This window comes from Crocuta crocuta, unplaced genomic scaffold (assembly GCF_008692635.1).
Source record: "Crocuta crocuta isolate KB4526 unplaced genomic scaffold, BGI_CrCroc_1.0 scaffold44, whole genome shotgun sequence".
NCBI classification, from domain to species: domain Eukaryota; kingdom Metazoa; phylum Chordata; class Mammalia; order Carnivora; family Hyaenidae; genus Crocuta; species Crocuta crocuta.
Window position 1 is genome coordinate 2436820 of NW_027530179.1, and position 19597 is coordinate 2456416.

At 39.1% G+C, this 19597-nt stretch overlaps 1 protein-coding gene across 1 annotated transcript in view; it reads left to right on the forward strand.

Annotated features, from left to right (window-relative positions):
• The window catches only part of CYP39A1 (cytochrome P450 family 39 subfamily A member 1), a 102298-nt gene that overhangs the window by 46968 nt on the left and 35733 nt on the right, over positions 1-19597 (forward strand). The window lies entirely within an intron of this gene.

Here is a 19597-nt window from a genome sequence, read left to right on the forward strand (position 1 = left end):
CGGTTCGTGGGTTCGAGCCCCACGTCGGGCTCTGTGCTGACTGCCAGCTCAGAGCCTGGAGCCTGTTTCAGTCTGTGACTCCCTCTCTCTCTGACCCTCCCCTGCTCACGCTGTCTCTCTCTCTCTGTCTCCTAGAAATAAATAAAACATTTAAAAAAAAAAGACATTTTTTTAGTTTGCTTATTTATCGAGAGAGAGAAATAGAAAGAGAGAGAGAGCGAGCAGGGTAGGGACAAAGAAAGGGAGAGATAATCCCAAGCAGCCTCCACACCGTCAGTGCAGAGTCTGATGCTGGGCTCAAACTCATGAACCGTGAGATAGTGACCTGAGCCGAGATCAAGAGTCAGACACTTAACTGAGCCACCCAGGTGCCCCTAATCTTGTGTTTCTAAAAATTCACCCACTTGTAGTTCAACTAAAAGTTTGTTTTATGTGTTTTGATAAAGAAAAAGAAGTGGGTTTTTTTGTTTTTTTGTTTTTTTTTTTGGTCTGAATCTCTTCCTCTTCCTAAAGGATTTTATCTATTCTCAGTATAATGAACATTGCTGTTTCTCCTCATAGAACTGTTCTGAGAAGAACATTAAGATATTCATATTTTTACTTTAACATTAAACTATATTTTATGCCATATTTGATTTTATTAAAGTATTTACATTTTAATTTGTATAAGTGTCATTCCATTAACCCACCATTAAGGCTTACTTTTCTTTTTTATTTTAGTTAAAATGTAGAAATACATATTTCGGCTTCTTGCATTTTTAGCTTCGTTGTGCTTTGTATTTTCAAGATATCTACTAAAGGGCTACTGGATCACAAAAGATTAACTAACACGGCATAAATACTCACATTTATGAGCAACCGACCAAAAGCAAGCTCAGGCACTAACATTTGGGTCCTGTTTAGACTATTACAAAGCAGTTTTCTTTTCTAATTCTGGACTCGCACTATGAGTGTCTGCCCACCAGGAGACAGTCATTCTATCTTAAAAACAAAACACATAAAAATGCAGTTGAAATCTTTAGCTGATTATATTGGCCCTTCTACCTATTCTTTTTTTTTTAAATTTTTAATGTTTATTCATGTTTGGAGAGAGAGAGAGACCAAAAGTGCAAGTCGGGGAGGGACAGAGAGAGGGGAAGACACAGAATCTGAAGCAGGCTCCAGGCTGTGAGCTGTCAGCACAGAGTCGAATGTGGGACTCAAACCCACAAACCATGAGATCATGACCTGCACCAAAAAGTCCAACACTTAACCAACTGAGTCAGGCACTTAACCAACTGAGCCACCCAGATGCCCCATCTACCTATTCTTTTCAATGTAAGGGAGCATTAACACACTTTTTTCCCCCCACTCAGTTTTACTGTGTATTTATTTAAAAGAAAAATTAATAAAATTTTTATGTTAATATACAAGGAACCAGATTAGTAGTAGAAATGCACCTACAAAGAAATGATCCCTGTCTTACATAAAGTTATTATTTGTGCATCGTAAAAGATACATTACCAGATTTTCACTGGATTTGAGTCAGGCACTTGACTTACGAGTTTCATTCTGGTCAGTCACTAGTAGTGTGACTTTGGATACAAGAGAAAATTTACTCAGAGGCAACCAGTAATGTTTTTTGGTTGTCTTAGCAGCCGTCCTGACTGGGGATGCATGGTCACTGACACTCTCCAACCAGCCAGATGCTACAGTACAAGGTGACATTGACTCATGTGGCTACACTCACCATACACTGATCAGAAAAGGTTCTGTCTCTGCCCCTAATCATAAACAAGTATAAGTTAACAGTGTGATAAATGAAGTTCAGAACCTCTGGTGATGTTCTAGGCAAATTCCATATTGTTTGTATTATTATAATTTATTGGTTTTACTTCATTGCATTTAAACATTTTCATTTACTCTTGAAACCCCGTCTATATGCTTCTTAGTGATATTATGATTTGTATACAACTCCCCTCCACTTGAATGTGTCTCCATATTGTCTTGCCAACCAATAACAACATTCTCAGTGGACTCCGTCATGACATATTAAAGACTTAAGTCCCTCCAGCTAACTGAAGAAGCTCACTCTCATTACCCTTCTGCAGCCTGCCAGGGCTTAGTAGGTGATAGCCAGAGTTGTGTCTGTGATAGATTCTTGGCCCTTTGTTGCCCAAAATATTGGGAAAAAAGATCAAGTAGCAGAGCCAAAGGCACTCCAATGGAGTTGGGAGCAGGGGAAAGTTATTTTATTAAAAATTTTTTTCTCCACTTCCACTGGTTGCTTGACCATTTATGCTTAATACAGAGGTTTTGGAGGCTATAACTTATCATATGGAAAATTTCTTGCATAGCCTTGTTTTCCTTTGCTAGTCCAACATATTAGAAGGGCGGACTCCATGCTCAGTGTAGAGCCTGCTTAAGATTCTCTCTCTCTCTCTCTCTCTCTCTCTCTCTCTCTCTCCCTCTCTGCCCCTCTCCCTGCTCCTCTCAAAAATAAAAATAAAATTAAAAAAACAGTGGGGCATGCGGGTGGCTCATTTAGTTGAATGTCCAACTCTTGATTTTGGCCTGACTTAGGTCATGACCCCAGGGTTGTGGGATTGAGCCCCACATTGGGCTCTCTGCTGAATGTAGAGCCTGCTTAAGATTCTCTCTCTCTGTCTTTCTCTCTCATTCTCTCTCTCTCTCTCTCTCTCTTTCTCTCTCTCTTTCCTGCTGCCCCTCTCCCCTGATCACATTCTCTCTCAAAAATTCTTAAAAGACATTAAATAAGTAAATACTGGAATGGACCCAGCAAACATTCAGTTATGCTGGAGTTACTCACAAACTACTTGTCCTTCATCAACCTTGAAGAGCATACATAGATTACCTAAGAAAGTATTTATTAATGAAGGGGATTCCACCTGGAACTGTTCTAGTCCCCTCTGAATGTATAATTTTGTTATCCTCTTTTCCCTCGACCTTTAAGAACACAACGGTGTCACTTTAGAACTCAAAACTTGTTACTTTCCAATCCACTACCTTAGCTGTAAAAGCCAGGGTGAAACTTGCACATAAGAGTTTTGGCCCATGAGAGATTTCCCAGGTGGCTACATTTCCTCCTGCATTCTCTGCCTCTAATACCTGATAGCGTGTCTTCTGATACTCTAAATCAGGAGGTTTTGTGTGAAGTCACTCTCTCTTTTATTGCCTAGCTTCGACAGGCTGAAAGAGATAGCTATAGATTGTTTGATAGTCTGCTCAAATTTACAGGCTTGGAGATAGGTCCTACTTGGGCACGTCTCATTTTATTAAGTCTTTCAATATCTCACTTGGTGGGCACTGTTCATCCGCTTTATTTATCCTCTGCATTTTTCATTCTGACAAAGTTCTTTTTATCCGTGTGTTCTGTTAGGGAATTATTCAGGCATTTGGATGATCTTTCTTCCCCTTTAGAAAACAGTCCTAAGGTAAAGTCCTTAAGGTTGGGCTGACATCTCTCCAGAGAACACCATCTAAAAGTTCAGAATCATTATGTAGAGTTTATAAATAAAGGGCATTTCTAGGTCAAAATATATTTAACATTTTATAATCTACCTACTGTTGTTTACTTAATCTCTCTCCCTTTTATTTAATTAATCAATTGAACTATGTCCTTTATTCCTTGAAAAAGACACTGTAATTGTATAGCAGGCTTCATTTTATATTCTAGTAAATAAGGAAACTGATAACCTCTTTTCAAAATATGACAGACACATTACTGAAAATAATACAAAGTACTGTTTTTTCAGAGGATAGTCTTATATAGTTGACTTGGTATACTCATTTTTAAGCTTTTCTCAAAGTGATAGAATGTGATTTGGGATATTTTTATATCTGCATTTAATGAAAGAAAGGGTGGGGAGCATCAGTCCCTTAGTTATTAAACTCCTGATTTTCCATTCAATAATAATAACCTGTTCTAAGCAACATCGCATATGTTGGTATCATTCTCAATCCATTGTTATCACTGCCTCTTTTAAACATATGAAGTCTTTTTTTAAAAACTTAAAAAAATTTTTTTTAACGTTTATTTATTTTTGAGAGACAGAGAAAGAGCAGGGAAGGGGCAGAGATAGAGAGAGAGAGAGAGAGACAGAATCCAAAGCAGGCTCCAGACTCCGAGCTGTCAGCACAGAGCCCAACATGGGGTTCGAATCCACGAACCATGAGATCATGACCTGAGCCAGAGTCAGTTGCTTACCGACTGAGCCACCCAGGCGCCCCTAAACATACACAGTCTATGGTGATGGATGTTGAACTGAAGTCACTGAGCAGAGGCTACTTCCAAAATGTTATTGCTTATAGTATTTCAGTAGATGTCAAGCAGAGTACTATGCACTGGTTACTGATCCCAGAGGAGGACTCTAGATGCTTCTGCCCTTTGCAGCTTGGCATCAGAGTCTTTAGGAAAGGCACAAAGCAGTGAAGTACTAGATGGAGCACACTCTCCTTAACTAAAGAAGAGACACAGCAGTGGGTCTCTCCCTAGCTTACCCCTCATGTGCCTCAGTGGATGGCACTGGTGCCCTCTCCCCTTAGAAGACAGATAAAACAGTGGGGTGGCCAGATGTCATATGGTGCACATGCTTTAAGCAGAGACAAAGGAACATTGACTGCACCTGCAACAAGGAAGACTATTCCCACACAAGGTGATAAAACCAGCACAGGCTGGATGGGCTCTTTATTTCTTAGTAAGGAGTGTCCCAGGCCCAACACCCATTCTTACACAACTGAGTTGGAATCCAAAGATGGGGCACACGAGACTGGCTTCCCCAATGATAGGAACATGCCTCTCTGATAACAAAATGTTATCCTAAATCCTTCAGATGCCAAAAAGTCATGTCTACCACTAGACAAGTCACAAGAACCACACCTAGAAGGTCTGAAATGACTGAGGGGTTTGGAAGAAGCTGGTGGCTAGAAGGGCTGAATGAAGCCATGGTTTGACAGCCTCCAGGGATGACACCAAAGCCCCGAGTGCCCACATTCACAGAATCTGTGGGCAACCTCTCAGCTTTCTTCTTTGCTTTCCCATCTGTGTCCACTTCTCCCATCTGTATCCACTGCCAGTGCCTTAAACTGATTTTTTTTAAACCTTCCTATTCATTTTATATCTGTCCTTCCTGTTCATTTAACTGCTATTTGTCTTGCATAAAGAAATTAGTTTAGACACGACCTATATAGAGGAATTACAACATTTTATAAAAATATAGCTTTAAACAACACAACCTAAACAAAGAAAAAAAGCATACATGTTCCTGAGCAGAAAGGCTTAATATCATGAAAATGCCAACCCTTTTCAAGTTAATATATATCTAATCAATTTTAATGAGAATTCCAAGGGATTTGGAGCAGGGTAACTAAATGACTTAAATGTTTTTTGAAGAACAAGCGTAAATAAAAATAAAAATTACTGGAAATATAAATTAGTAAGGCTAGATTTGTCCTACCACATACTAACAACTTACTTATAAAGCTGCTGTAACGAAAGAGAACACAGTTGATACAAGAAATACAATTGATTGAAACAATCCTTATTCGTTTGCCTTTTGCCAACAAAAAAAGCAAATTCTCAATCTTTTCTTTCAAGACTAAAAAAATACATGAAAAGGGTCATTTTAAAAATTCCGTTTCATGTTCTTGAAGTAAAGGTTTTTAAAGTATCAACATTGGCAGTGAATTAATATTCTAGAAACCTACAGTTCTTGGAGAAACTATACCTATAAAGAATTTATGGAAAACAGCAGTGAACTAAAAGACTTAACTTTGTAGGCTACCATGCACTTCATCATCTTTCATCTACTATCACCTCACTCTTGAATTTTCTGTAAATTTAAGATCTTTCTCACAGAGTTTTGTCTCACAGAACATGTACAATCAGGCACACGTGTAATAATGTCCATGGACAATCATGATGTTAATATTTTGTAAGGAAAAAAGACCCGAAGACTATATCTCTTTTCTTTATTAAAGAAATATTGGAGAGATAATGCAGAATACTTATTTTTTAAATCAAGTTTTTGAAGGATCTCAGCACAATAAGCTTATAGTTCGCTTAATATGTTACTGCAAGCTTTGTATTTTCAAAAAGGTAGAGATATCTTACTTAACTTTTGCATATATTTTCTCACCTCAGGAGCATCCCTCCTTCTTAAAGCCCATTCTTCATATTCCAGGGGCTTCTGTGAGATACCTGAACGAGGCACCAGGATATAACTCACTTCCAGGGATCTCTTTCTTCTACTCTTTTCTTCTACTCTTAACCCATTATCTTTTACTGCTTTTTTGCTTCCTGTGTGTGTGTGTCCCTGTGTGTGCCCTTGTGTGTGTGAGGAAAATCACATTTACTTCCTAATTATTTTAGGTGCCCAGTAAGCTCCCATTCTATATCTTCAGGCGCCATAAATCTAGAGTCACCCCCTACTGTATGGGACAAGGATCTGATCCTTCTCCAAGAGGGAGGAGAAAGAGACAAGAAGATAGGAAAAGAAAAGGGGAGGGGGAAGGACTAGAGAGACTGAAAGACTGTCATCCATGGTGCGATGGGTTCTTAAAGAGCCCAGCTCTCTGACACAAGGAAACCCCTGCTTTATTCCCCAGGTCCTCCTGCCCAGTGACCTCTCTCCATCACCCTCTCCCTTCTGAAAAGTAAAACAAACTTTCTCTTTCTCAACATACTCTTTTGAATCTCCTTTATTCCTTTCACATCTGCTCTAGAAATTCATTTAGACTTGTTTTTTTTCCTGTATAAAGACATTTGGCTGCGGTGTGCTCTGTGTCACACTGATATCAGTGGGGCCCAGTCTTGTGGCTCAGACAACCTGAGAAGGTCCAGCCCCCAAAAGTAATCCACCGCATTAGGCAAAAGCTGGGCCTTGCTGTGCGGAATAATGAAGTACCTCATAATTTGCACCTTGCTCAAACAACTTCACTCTGCAAACCTTCTTCACTCATTAATTCTTTCATCATTTCTTCTTTCTATCCTTGATACTCTTTGTTTCTCAGTTCTAGTCTACTCCTGTTCTAGGCCTTTCTCTCTCTCACTGTCTCTCAGTCGTCAGGAGTAGAGGGAGGTGCATATTTGGAGAAGGGAAAAGTCATTGGAATCTTTACTCAGAACTGAAAATTAACTTTCCCTTCCAATATTCAAAGATGAGTTTCACAATATTTCTTTTTAAATGTAAAAGGATAATTGTAGAAAGGGATTGCTTTCCCCATTGGGAGATAGGCCAACAAACAAATCTTCATCTCACCAAACATTTCCAGAAATCTGTACTAGCATATTCTTACCATTGATAATTGTTATAGGGTCATCTGACATATAAAACCTGCTATGAATAATAGTAACTATTTCAGGACATTTTATCCACTTACTCTATTTGAGATGTGCTAACACTTCAGTGAATATAGGCTTCTCCTGGGAAGAAAATAGCAATTTTGTAAATATAAGAAAATATTTCTGGAATAAATTAGAGGTGTAATTTTTAAAAATTGAGTTTTTGAACACTGTTTTATCCTATTGAAGTTTTTAAAATTCCTGAAATGAAGGCATGGATGTAAGATAGTTTTCCCCTGCTTTGGAGTATTGTAAATTATTGATTAGTTCTCTTTTGCTCTGTCTCTGTTCTCTAAAAACTAATTTTTTTTCAGGAGCTTATCTAGAAGTCCCTGGTTGAGAAAACTCATTGCCTATCCTTATTTTGTATCAGCCATTGATGTCATTGCTTTATTATTTTTGAGTAGAAGTTTTTGTAATGCTGTACTTTTTTCAATGCTGTTAAATAATTTCCCTGAATAAGTCTAAAGTAAACACTAGCTTCTATTACTTAGTTTCTGTTTTTAAGCAAATTATTTTGAAGTTTGGGAAGCAAATTTCTTGACCAGATTTTGGTAGGAATCATTGCTCAAGGTTGTTAGATCGGTTTCTCTGTTTTGCAGCCTTGACCTCATGTATTTTTATCCCAGCTCGATCCTCCTTCATGTGTGTTGTGACCTTTTGCACACACCTTAGCTCCAAATATTTTAAACAAGCTGCTCTATGAATATGAAAAGACGACATTTGTGAAGGATCTTCTAGCATAGAAAAGCAAACAGAACTAAGAATTCATGCTTTCAAAAGTAAAGAAAGAAGTGGTGGGATGCATAGGGATGCACTCTTTAAATTGCAATGGAAGTTTATGTTTGCTTCTTGTCATCTTCCCATGTGTCCCTGGGCAGTAAATACACCTGCTTTTCATTATGGAGAAGCACGGAGCCTCCTCAGTCTTCAACCCCACTTTGCAATCCCACCGTCTGAACCAGACTCCTCAGAATTATGTCTCAGAAGGTCTGAATGACTTAGCACAGGCCTACGGTTCCCCTTCTTTTCTATAGAAACAGATTATTTCCTCCAAGTTGTTAGTTAAATCTTTAGGTAATATTATTCCTGAGCTACAGACACAGAGGGTTTATATTTTCTGTACTGATTTATTTACTATTTTGGGGTGTGTGTACACGTGCATGTGTGCATGCATGTGTGCGTGTGAGTTTAAGTAAGAAGGGGCTTGGAATATTAAGGAACAAAGGAGCCACATCTCAAAGAACAATTTACTTTCATGATTCTATTTGAGTCATGTTCTTTTTTATAAGCCCAGGAAATCATGGTTTTATGATTAATTTTGGAATTTAAGTTGCTTTTCTTTCTGCCTCAGTGAGTCCGACTCATCCCTCCAGGCTTAGCTGAAACTCAGCCATAGGAAGGAGGGGATGAACACCCTTGCCACTTGAGTCCTCTCTTGGGAAGTTGATATTATAGACATTTATGTACAAAGAATACTTTGTGTCCCTGTGTCCAAAATCCGTTAGGGAGACTAGTGACTGTGTCTTTCTCATTCCTTCCTTCTCTTTCTCCTCTTGGGGGAAGCGGTGGGTCAAGGTAAGCAAGAACAAGGGCTTTCAGGGTGGGTATCTGTTTGAAGGGAGCTCTGACACATTCAAGCTTCTTTCCAGGGGCACATATCTCTGAGGCTTGATAGCTGGCAGGTAGTTATGAGGAATAAATGAAGTGGTCCAAAGTATTTGTGACGTTAGATGATCAGTAAATTAGTGCTATTCTCTTCCTATCTCTCAACAGCCACTAAGCTTGGCCTGGCACAGAACAGATATGAAGCAAATTTATCTTGAGTGAATTAATGGCTAAAGTAATGGAATTCTAATCTGTGAACATACTTAGCAGATATGATTCACTATATAATAACATGCTTGCCATTATGCCTGTGGAATCCCAAAACCATATATATTTTAGAAATGGTTTACCATTTCTGAATGCAAAATAATCCTTTCTTTTATTTGGTTTCAAATGTCCTAAGATGGGGTTTGAACTTTATTGCATTTGTGCCAAGACTTAAACAGATGGTTTCCGAATTTTACCCCAAATCACCCATGGCTGCTTCTCTGGTTGTCTTCCGTACTGGTCCCAATCCCCATTAGGCTCTAGCTCTTTTGATAATTACCTTGGCATTCTTCCAACGGAGCCTTCTATTTTTAAAGACAAAATGCTGGAAGAACAAACCACAGATGTGCATTGAAATATGCACAGTATGGGTACAGAGCCATTTCTAAGAGTTATAATAAGAAAAGTCTTTAACCTAAAGATACTGTTTGAAAACTTAGCATATTTCCTTTTCTTTTCCCTTGTCTAGTCCCAGAATACTACCTTGTTTGTCCAGCATCACACTGGGATTTGAGAAACTAAACTTATTTAATCAAAATATCTATTTTCCAAGAGTAATTTACACTTGTCATACATTTTTGTTTAAGAAGTTATTAAAGAAGACGGTATCAGTAATACATACAAACCTTATGTAACACTTCATGAAATGGACAGTCTCCTTTTGGAGAACTGCAAAATGGGCTGGAAGGCAGGAAGGTTTTATAGGATAAAAAATAAAGAACAAGGAAGAGACAATAGAAAATATTGGTTGGAGCCACATGGCCAACTTTTTTGGGGTGAAAAGAAACAAGGAAATAATAAGTACAGAGCCCAGACCTGGCTTGGTATTTGGGGATTGGCAGACTGAGTATCCTGTGTTTCTGGTCTAGTGGAGCATTTATAGGGACATGAACGTTAGATCTAAGTTATTGATGTAGCCCTCTGAGCAGAAGTGTCTCCATCTTGGGCCTAGAAAGTTCTTTCAACAGCTTATATATCCATTAGATTTTAAGTATTTTGAACTCAAAACAAACTTTTGTTTCTGTGTTATATAAGACATTTTGTACACTTTATTTTTTTTAATGTTTAAAAACATTTTTAGGGGTGCCTGTGTGGCTCAGTCAGTTAAGCGTATGACTTCGGCTCAGATCATGATCTCACGGTTCATGGGTTTGAGCTCTCCATCGGGCTCTGTGCTGACAGCCAGCTCAGAGCTTGGAGCCTGTTTCAGATTCTGTGTCTCCCTCTCTCTCTGACCCTCCCCTGCTCACGCTGTCTCTCTCTCTCCTAGAAATAAATAAAACATAAAAAAAAAAAGTATAAAAAAATCTTTTTTTTAATGTTTATTTTTGAGAGGGAGAGAGACAAAGAGCATGAGCAGGGGAGGGGCAGAGACCCTATTTTTGCACTTTAAAAGTCACNGTTATTTTAAAGGAGCTCAGAAACTTCACTGTTCTTGAGTCCAAACATTTTAGGGCCAGAATTATGCCTGTCTTGTTTTAGGTGGGTCACTTTGGAGTCACGCATATCTGATTTTAAATACAAATCCTGGCCCTTGGTAGTCATCTATCCTGAATCAGGTACAAAAACATGTTCTTTTTTGTATCCTGTAGCTGCAGTAATATAAAGTACAAATAAAAGGGAGGGGAGCTTGTTTTTCCAATGTAGATTCTCTAAATGGAGTTTAAAGAGAAAACACATTTTTTTAGAAAATAAAGAACAAGATTTAAAATCTGAATTGTAGGTCACTGCTGATTTATTTGTAACATCCATTTGCCAAGGGCCATCCTGGCTTTTCAAGATAAAAGTGAAATTGCTCAGAGCCCCATCCTGGTGTTCTAGGAATCCTTGGAGGGAGGAATGGAGGAGGTAGCAAGAGGTGGAGCCTTGTGTATCTTATAGTTTTCTCTTGACTCACGGTTCTTGCATTTGCTGATTTGTCAGTTTCCATTCTCTCTTCCCTTCTGTGTGTTTTGCCTCTTTCTGGCATTGCATTGCCTCCCTGGACATCACCCAGGTCTCTATTTCCCTAAGTGTAAACTTAAGGTTATTTCTTAGCAAACTTTGCAAAATATTAAAAATATGGAACAAGGAAAGAGAAAATTATGTTGCAGCCAGAAACAACTTAAAATTGAGTATTTGACATGAAGTTGAATATTCTATTCTTAAAAATCTGCTATTACCCTAAAGAATTTTCCTGGGCCTCCTATTAGGTAAGCAGTCGCCTGCCATGTAGCTGGGTCCTTTCTGTTGTCTCAGATCTCCAGACTTGTCTTACTTACCTTGAAAATTCCAGCATTTCCGGTCCCTTCTTCCTGTGCAGAGCCACAGACTCACCCTTCGTTTTACCAAGGACATTCAAGCTTTGTACCACAGAGCTTCATCTTTTAATGCATGCCATTAGTCGGTGGTTTATTTTTCTTTCCTTCTTTCTTCCTTTTCTTTTTTCCTCCTTCCTCCCTCCTTTTCTCCCCCCCCCTTCCTTCCTTCCTTCCTTCCTTCTTTTCTTTTCTCAAATATACTTTAAAAGAATTTCGGATCCCCTCACACATTTTTTATATTGATGTGTAAAATGTATTATCCTGTATTTCAGTATTTTCAAAAGATACCATTCCCGGTATATCACCTACATGCTTTTAGTCTGTTTAAAATATTTAAGTATCAAAAGTTACAGATTTAGTTCATTCAGTTATGGAAAATGGCTGCCTTATAACCTAATTCTAAAAGCCAGTTCTTATTATCAGACTAGTCACCAATCCAACTTGTTTTCTAATGGGAAAGATCTGTCTTATTTTTTGTCAGTTCAATTCAAATAAATATGTCAATGTATGTTACTCTGATGCTCATCTCACTTTGAATTCTAATTTTAAGATAGACACATGGACAACCATGAAAACAACTATATAGTTTGTGCACAGGGGCTAGGGGACAAATGGAATGAAATAAGACCTGTCTTTGGACACGTGGGTGACTCATTTGGTTAAGTGTCTGACTTCAGCTCAGGTCATGATCTTGCAGTTCACGAGTTCAAGCCCTGCGTGCAGCTCTGTGCTGACAGCTAGCTCAGGGTCGGGAGCTTGTTTCAGATTCTGTGTCTCCCTCTCTCTCTGCCGCTCCCCTCCACATACTCTGTCTCTCTCTCTCTCAAAAATAAATAAATTTTAAAAAAAGAAAGAAAGAAAGAAGACCTGTCTGCTTTTAATATTTCTTTTCTGTGTCTGCTCTACTTTGCTTTCAAGGGCTCCTTCATTAGTTACAGTGTGTTCTGTACTTGCCCTTTTATTTGGCACTCAAGAGATTTTTATACTGTAGGGGAAATGTACCAGTGTGAATATCAAGATGACCAAGAGGCAAACTTTTATAGAGTGAGGAAAAGTTGATTGTATTAGGAGATAGGGAAAGAGAACTGAACCCCAGCATTTTCTTAGCTAGACCCATTTTAGAAGAAAATAAATATGGAAGTACCAGAAAATTGGTTTCCTTAACATTATTGTGTCCATCTGCCCTCTGTTTATGAATGTGATTTGAAGACTATTATAGCACAGTATATTTTAAGCAAAAACATTTCTTTTCCAAAGAGATTATATTTTCCAGGCAAAAAAGCCACATATTCCGGGATTATTCAGATGCTATGCTAGCCATTGTCCACTTGACTTGGTTATGTAAAAGATCTGTGTAATAAAGACCACACAGGATTCATGGTGCCTATAAAATTCAAATGCTGGAATAAAATCTGGACTTTTGAGCAGTAGGAGGTACAGGGAGGAACAAACCAGGAGCTTGCTCCCTTGATGCCTCTTAGTCAGAAATTAACAAGCTTTTTCTGTATAATACCGTAGAGTAAATTGTTTTAGGCTTTATGGAACATAAGGTCTCTGTCACCACTATTTAACTCTGCTGTTGTGGTGTGGAAACATCCCTAGGCAATATATAAACAAACGAGTTTTGCTGTGTTCCAATAAAACTTTATTTGCAAAAACAGATGGTAAGCTGGATTTAGCCTGCTGGCCATAGTTTGCCAACCCATGCCCTTGACTGTGGCCTTACGTAAGGGAGAAGAAGAATAGGACCCTAATATATAGCTACATGTAAGCTCAAGTCAGCGACCTCCAGAAGACACTTTGGCAGTATGATTCTGATGAAGATGGCACCTTTGTTGCTGTAAAAATATCATTTTGAACCAGTTCTGAAATCCTAGCCAGTTAAAAGTTCAATCAGAGTTAGTGATCATACTATTTAGTTTTAAGGTTCATAATAAGAAAGAAAACACCTTTGGTATCTTGTACTTTCATGTGAATAAAAGCTAGTAACGTCGGTGTTGATACAGTTGACCGTTGAACAACACTAGCCTGAACTGTACGTGAAATTTTTAAACAAATACATAGGACAGTATTGATATAGATATTGAGGGACAGACGACTCATTTTTTAAAAATAATGTAATTTTACGGTATTGTATTCAGTACAGTATTGTAAATTATTTTTGCTTCCCTATGACTTTCTTACTAGCATTCTCTTTTCTCTAGTTAACTTTATTCTAAGGATATAGTATGTTATATATATCATAAAATATGTGCTAGTCAACTGTTTCTGTTATCAGTAAGGCTTCTGGTCAAAACTAGGCTATTAGTAGTTAAATTGTTGGCGAGTCAAAAGTTATAGGTGGATTCTTGATGGGGGTTGGGAGGGTAGTTCAAGGGTCAACAACAAGTATCCTCTCAGAACTTGTGATTTAAATCTTATTTTTTATCCATTTAGTATGTTTCCCTCCGTTGCCTTGAAGAGAGAATTTAAAAACTGGTAATAGAAACTGTTTTCAACCCAGATTATTTAAGAACATTCAAGTATTTCTTCTACTTCTTTCAATCTAGCACAGTGGTTCTTAGAATATGTTTGTTGGGCCAGCAGGCATCAATAGCACCTGAGAATTTGCCAGAAATGCAAATGCTTGGGCCCTACTTCAGACTTACTGAGTCAGAAACTTTGAGGGTAGGGCCTTGTGATCTGTGTTCTAACAAGCCCCCAGGTAATACTGAGGCATCTTTAATGTTTGAGAACCTCTGGTCCAGCATACACTAAGGTTTCAGTTCATTCTTTTCTTTAATGTTTGTTTATTTTTGAAAGAGCGATACAGAGGGAGAGCAGGGGAGGGGCTGAGAGAGAGGAGGAGAGAATCCCAAGCAAACTCTACACTGTCAGCACAGAGCCCCATGCAGGGCTCGAACACACGAACTGTGAGATCATGGCCTAGACCATAACCAAGAGTTGGACGCTCAACTGACTGAGCCACTGGGCACCCCAGGAGATTCTTATTTATTTAAAGATTTTCACATTCTCTCTCAGGAATGTCTCTCAAATTTGACTTCTCTGCATCTCTCCCATTGTTGTTACACAGACCAAAAGCTTCCCTTCCACTATTTTAGACATTTATCCATTTATTCATTTAATAAAAATGTATCAAGTGCCTACCATGTTCCAGACAGGGTACTAACTACTCAGGATATCTCAAAAAATAGAAAGCACAAGATTGTGAGAAACATGGAATCACACCCTATGTAGGGAAGCCCAACAATTAACAATAAGCCAAATTATTTCCTATGTTATCAGGGACTTTAAAGGAAATAAAATGGCATGACAGTGATTAGGAAGACATTAGCTGGTAAGGGAAGTGCTTCCTGAGAACGTATTTTAGCAGAGGTCTAAAGGATAAGAAGCCGGTTTTTCAAATAGTTGGAATAAAGCAGAAGAAGTAATAATGCTGGGTAACATTTACTGAGTTTTTGCCACACGCCAGCCATAGTTGTAAGAGCTTTCCACGTATTAACTCTTTTAATCCTCACAACATTACAGGGCAGATGCTTCCATTATTCCTATTTTGTCGGCGAGCAAACTGAGGCACAAAGAGGTTGGAATATTTATAAAGGTTATACAGCCCCTAGGAGTCTGTGTGAGATGAGATTAGAGGGGATCTTATTTGCCAAAGTAAGAACTTTGGCTTTAATTCTAAATAGCACTGAAGCCTTTAATGGGATCTGCACAGGGTACTGACTTGGTTGGATTTACAAGGGATTGTAGCTGAGCCCCGTGGGAGGAGGGAGCATAATGGCGGCTATCACCAGGGGCCCGCTGAGAAATGATGGTGGTTTGGACAAGAGTATTAGCTATGGAGATGGAGTTACGTGAATGAAAATAGGATCTGTTTTGTGAGCAGAAACAACAGGTTTTGGTGATTAATTAAATAGGAGCGAAAGGGAAAGGAATGAATCATGGATGACTCCTAGGCATTGGACTTGAGCAATTGGACAGATTTTGTTACCATTTTCAGAGATGGCAAGACCAAGAGAGGAAAGGCTTTATGCTTTGAGATGCCTTTTTTTTTTTAGTTGTTTGAGAAAGAGAGAGAGTACACATGTGTGTGCTAGTGGGGGGAGGGGGAGGGGGAGGCAGAGAGAGAGAGGGAGACAGATGATCTGAAGTGGGCTCTGAGTTGACAGCAGAGAGCCCAGTACAGGGCTCAAACTAACGAACCGTGATATCATGACCTGAGCTAAAGTCGGATGCTTAACCAACTGAGCCACTAAGGTGCCCCTCAAGGTGCCTTTTAGACATGCGAGCAGTGCTATCAAGAAGCCCAAGAAGCCAGTTGCATAAAAAGAAGATGGAGCTCAGGAAGGTGATCAAAGGCAGAAAGATAAATTTCTTGGTGTCACCAGCCCATTGGTGGTATTTTGTAGAAGAGTATTTGTTTGATCCCACAGAGAAAGAATCTAGTTAGAGAAGAGAGGAAGACCCAGAACTGAACCCTGGACACTCCTGGGGCACATCAGAGGTTGACTAAAGGAGCCATCTGTCACTCGCTCTGGCTTCAGCTGGTGTGGGCAGCCTGGGACTGCAGTGAGGACCCGTGATCTTGTCACTTCCTACACTGAACCCTATTCCAGCCAGCTGAATTCCTATTATGTGAACATGCCCTTTACGTTGGTGTATCTAATCCTTTGTTCTGATTTTTACCTCTTCTGAGAAGCCTCTCTGACATCTCCCTCACACCTGCCCCTCCACACCTACCCCAGTGTGGTCACTGTCACCACTGTGCCCCATAGCACATTACACACTTGAATTTGGTGACACTTACCACATGTTAACTACTTTTAGTTCTATGCCTTCTCTATCTGACTACGTATGAACTCCTTAAGAGCCAAGGCTCGGGGATAGCTGGGTCAGTTGAGTGTACAACTTCAGCTGAGGTCATGGTCTTGCAGTTCATGGGTTCTAGCCCGCGTCGGGCTCTGTGCTAACAAACAGCTCAGAGCCTGTTTCAGATTCTGTATCTCCCTCTCTCTCTGCCCCCCGTTCCCTGCTCATGCTCTGCCTCTCTCTGTCTCTCAAAAATAAATAAATAAATAAAAATTAAAAAAAGAAAGAGCTAAGGCTCTTCCATTCATCTCAGCATGTAGACATTACCAAGAGGTTCTCAGTAAATGTCTGTTGGGTGAATGATTGGAAGAATTCCCCAAACCTGGTATCCAATTAGTATCAGATATGCTCTCAAACTGTAGCTTTTCTCCCAACTAAGGTGTCAGGGAAAAGAACCACTTTACTAGCTATGGAGCAAAAGTCAGTCAGGAAGGAGTGATTTCTAGAGAGTGATTACTAAATTCCCACTAATAATAACAGTAACAGTAATAAATACCACCTTGTACTGAACACTTACCTCATGTTAGGCACCACTCTCAGTTTGTGTGCCATTTATAAACTCATAATTAGAACCTCAGAATTCCTCATTTTAACACTGAGCAAACCACTTACGCTTCCTTTTTTTTAGTTTTAGAAATTGTCTTTTTAAGTGTAATTATCTTTAAACCTTCAATTTCTTGTTTCCCCTGCAGTGCTTAGATAGCACTTTGCTCTCTACTAAATGCCAAATAAATATTTGTTCACTTGATTTAGTAGTGATAGCTTTCGCATATGCAATGATCTCAGCCAGTTTTTTTCAAGTAAAGAATTTCTGATTCTGACCGTGGATTCTTTAAATTAATTTTTTTTCGGAACTCACTTGGAAAGTACAGGGATAGTTCAGGGAAAGTATGAGGAAGGGAAATTTTGGTTCCATGACATATCAAGATAGTTTTCTGATGGTAATAATTCCTTGGGGTCACAGTAACTACTTGTAGAAGATTTGGCCACGTGCATGCCGGGACTTGTGATATGTGCTGGTAGTGCTCAGACAAATGAAAACAAATTGTTTGTTTGCTTGTTTGTTGTTTTGAAGGATTGTCTTAGAGAGTACCCATAGCCATTATATAGCTACTTGTTTTTTGTGTCCTGGTTAAATAGTGATTGATGATGCTGGTATAGATCGTGTGAGTTTTAAAAAGTTTGGGAATGTTCGGGGCACCTGGGTGGCTTAGTCGGTTAAGCGGCCGACTTTCGCTTAGGTCATGATCTCGCGGTTCGTGGGTTTGAGCCCCGCTTTGGGCTCTATGCTGACTGCCAGCTCAGAGCCTGGAGCCTGTTTCGGAGTCTGTATCTCCCTCTCTCTCTGACCCTCCCCTGTTCACGCTGTCTCTCTCTCTCCTAGAAATAAATAAAAATATTAAAAAAAAAAGTTTGGGAATATTGGCATAAATAGCTGTGTCTACTGTGAGATTCCTCAAAACCTGTCATATGCTAATGTATTCAGTGAGTCACCAAGAGAATAGTAACATTTCCTGTTAATTTGGTTGGCCATAAACCCTTTGTTTCTGCCTTGAACTTTGGACACCTTGCAAATGTTTCATAGAACACAATTTGGAAAAGCTGTGATATTTAGGTTGTGAAGATGCAGAAGGCATACCTATTCTCCAGTCCCTGCTTTGGAAAAGCAAAAGCAAAAGTTTGGGGAGACCGTATCCGTGAAGGTTAAACAAATGGTCCATAAGGTCACTTGTCTCTTTTTAAATATTAGGTTACTTAGGTCTGAGCAAATGAGCAGAAGGTCTTAATAAGGAACAGTGCCGTATATCACTGTTTCATTGCTGAAAGTTTCATCCTCTCTTGGCACAAGACAGGAAATCTCCAAATTCTCAAGTCTCCAGATTTTCCAGAATGGCATCATGGATCCTTTGTAACGGTCTCAGGAGATTTCTCACTGTTCCATCACATTTATCTGACGTTCCGGGCCCACTAAACCCATTGCCATTTTCTGAACATACCCATGTTTTGTATGGTCTTCCTTTTGCTCTTCCTCTTTCATTTGCCTGGACTGTTCTTTCACCCATCTCCCCATGTTGAAGTTGGACCATTTGTTAATTCAGTAGTTATTTACTAAGGTCTGTTCCCTGCAAGGAACTAATTAGAATTGTAGTTTTATTTGTTTTTTTAATTTTTTTAATGTTTCATTTATTTCTGAGAGAGAGAGAGAGAGCGTGAGCAGGGGAGAGTCAGAGAGAGAGGGAGATACAAAATCCGAAACAGGCTCCAGGCTCTGAGCTGGCTGTCAACACAGAGCCCGACATGGGGCTGAACCCAGGAACCATGAGATCATGACCTGAGCTGAAGTCGGACGCTTAACCGACTGAGCCACCCAGGTGCCCCTAATTGTAGTTTTAGAGAAAGATACTCATAGGACATTTTGCTTTTCTTTTAATTGGACATGAACCTCCCTGCTTTTCTATTAGAATAAAGTACTAGAATATTTTACATGTCACAGAACAGGTTCCTTACTTGCGTGATGTACCAGTAAAGTGTAGGCTTATCTTTTACCTCCTAGTAGACTAAATGCATTGCAAGAATGCCTTAATTGTCATACCCTAGTAGAGCCTAACTCAACTCCTGGCCCTTACTTGGTGCTCAAGAATCTGTCAAATTGACTGGAATGTATAGATGTCCCTATGGGTATTAGTAGAACGATAGCTCAGAAAGCCTGGTTTCAGATTCTACTATCCAAAGACATTTGCTTTTGACTACTCAGGAATTCCAAATTCTGTACTGACAGGTCAGATTTCCCAGGCAGCACCCACCTAGACCTGTCTTGCAGAATGAGCTTACTTTCGAACTAAATTCAGCCAGAATCCAAGAAAAACATGGCTGGAGATCCTATATTCTGCTGTTATCCGTTCATTCCTAGTACAGTTGGGAAGCAAATGTGGAACTTGGTTTACTCAAACTGACAGTGTTTTTTACTTTTATTACCCAAATACTGTCAAAACAAATTGAAAGCTGAGTTGTTTTAGGTAATTTTTAAAATGCCAGCATTTTATTTGAAATACCACTAATTAAAATGTCTAATTCGACTGAAAAGACCTACCCATATTTTGGGTCATAGAAAGATTGATCCTCATCCTTTTTCAGATACCTTCAATCTAAACATAAGCTAAGGTATACACATTGCATTAGGAATGTTTGGTGCACCTATTTTATTTAT